Raw genomic sequence first — 2500 nt, forward strand, 5'->3', positions numbered from 1 at the left:
AGTGTGTTGTGGTAGAAATATATAAATAGCATGCTGGGTTTAGTTTGATTTGGGGCATAGCCTTGGTAGCTGGAATGATTTATCATACATTCATAGAAGATAGGGACGGAAGTTCTCATCTGGTGACATTTGTCAGCTGGTGTCATAAACACAACTTTTTTTTGAAGGGTTAGGGTGAGTGAGTGAGTGAGTGAGTGAGTGAGGGAGGGAGGGAGGGAGTGAGGGAGTGAGGGGTGAGTGAGAGTAGCACCATGGTGAAAGTGTAGTCCAAGATAATTAACTTGATAATTTAACTTAGAAGAGCTCATTGTTCAAAACAGTTTAGGGACACTTGAACCCTCTGGGCCTCAGTCATGCATCATAAAGCAGTTTGGGTTGCTGATAAGAACTATGTGACAAATGTATAGGTGTACATACAGCGTTATACAAATAAACAACAATTGACTCATTGATAAATAGACAGACAGACTGACCGATTCATTGACTGACTGACTAACAGACTGATATCGCTCATCTCTAATGTCATCAGTTTGAGACAGTGTTATGTAGGCCGTATGACAGAGATGTCACAAACCTCACACAGTAACATCCCACTATGGCCTAATAACTTAATGGCCTTTGTAGATCTGTATCATGAGTTGAGGAGAGATGAGAGAGGGAGAGGGATTGAGATGTAAGAATGTTGTCTCTCTCTCTCTCTCTCTCTCTCTCTCTCTCTCTCTCTCTCTCTCTCTCTCTCTCTCTCTCTCTCTCTCTCTCTCTCTTGATCTCTCTCTTGATCTCTCTCTCTGTGTCTTCTTGGGATGAGAAGGTATCATTCATGCTATTGAGTGTTGAAGCGCTTGTGATGTGCTTACTCTACCAATCCCCTCCAGGACCACAGTCATGTTGCTGAAAGGCCACCAAAACCCGTCTGTGTGTATGTGTGTGTTTCTTGTTGTGTTGCTACAGTGGTTGTTTACCCAGGCGGACAAGGCAGAGCAGGGTTGTGATGTGATGTGAACAGTGTGAACAGTCACATGTGAGAGGGCTGATGATGTTGCCCTGTACTCTGTACACTCCCTCCTCCAGGGCTTCTCACACAGCCTGTGTCGTCAGGCCATCTGACAGAGTCTTTTTTGTTACGGGCCAGCACTAACACACCTGATTCAAATAATAAAGGTCACGACGGAAATATTTTTAATTTTTTACAGGTGCTGTAGCTCGTGTGTACACCGTGTGTAACACATTTTTGTTTTGTTTTCTTAATAACTATAAGTAATAAGTAATGAGTCTTGGTCTTCTGGGTCTTGACCTAACATATAACCTCTGTCACAAGTACAACATATCTCTAACACAAAACCTCCATAGAACTCAGCTAGCGCCCCATCACTTTCTCGACCCTCTCATTACCTTATTTTTCATGAATGATGTTGTTGTTTTTCTAAATTGCTTGTCTTTTTTGTTGTTGCTTTAAAGCATGTTCGATTCTTTATGTAATGAATAGTGCTATATAAGTTGAATACATAATTATGTATTATTATTCATTCAAGAGGCTCTGCAATCAAAACATGTTCAACAAAAGAAGCAACTTTTAGAGAGAGGACAAATAAACATGTGACTCATGTGGACACAGTTGTCATTGTCGACAGTTCAGACTCAGAGGCGTGTAATGTGCATCTGCACTTGGAGTGAGACCGTTCCATTCTAGCTTAGTTTCCAGAAGACTGTTAGATGGAAAAACATTACTGGTCATTAGCTGTGCTGGAAGCAGGGTGTTTTTTCTCTGAGCAGAAAGCAGAGCGCACCAATGACATGGCATTGATTGGTGCATTTAACCCATTTAAACCTAGACGCGTGTCGTGAGTCGTGACTCAATCTAGAAGAAGACAAAGAGATTATTCTGCACACACGCACACGCACATGCACACACACACACACACACACACGCACACACACACACACACACACACACACACACACACACACACACACACACACACACACACACACAGAGAGCCACTCCACTTGAAGTTATTCCAGTTTTAGCTTAGGAAAGCATGGCGAGTGCCCATTGTCTCAACAATTAATCAGACAAGTAGGACCTGTGTTCTGTGTGACAGACAGACAGACAAGGAGGAGAGGATGAAAAGGCTGAGACTGGATAGAGAGAGAAAGAGAGTGAAAAGAGGCAGAGTATTCAGAGTGTAATCAGGTGATGCATGTGTCTGTGCTTCTAAAGAGCTCTTGTACTACAAATGTTCTCATTAGAACCTCAAAATGCATGCTTATCATTATCATCCAAAACACTCATCATTATTTCCACACTGCTATGAGTATCGTCATCATCTCTGATTGTGTAGCTATACACACACACGCACACGCACACGCACACACACACACACACACACACACACACACACACACACACACACACACACACACACATACGCACGCACACACACACACAGCATCATATCTGTGTAGCAGACAAAAAATAGTGGCAGTCAACGGGGTTAGA

At 42.6% G+C, this 2500-nt stretch overlaps 1 protein-coding gene across 1 annotated transcript in view; it reads left to right on the plus strand.

Annotated features, from left to right (window-relative positions):
• LOC121582640 (high affinity cAMP-specific and IBMX-insensitive 3',5'-cyclic phosphodiesterase 8B-like) overlaps positions 1 to 2500 on the plus strand; it is a 59086-nt gene that overhangs the window by 925 nt on the left and 55661 nt on the right. The window lies entirely within an intron of this gene.

Source organism: Coregonus clupeaformis, chromosome 15 (assembly GCF_020615455.1).
Source record: "Coregonus clupeaformis isolate EN_2021a chromosome 15, ASM2061545v1, whole genome shotgun sequence".
In the NCBI taxonomy this organism is placed as follows: Eukaryota; Metazoa; Chordata; class Actinopteri; order Salmoniformes; family Salmonidae; genus Coregonus; species Coregonus clupeaformis.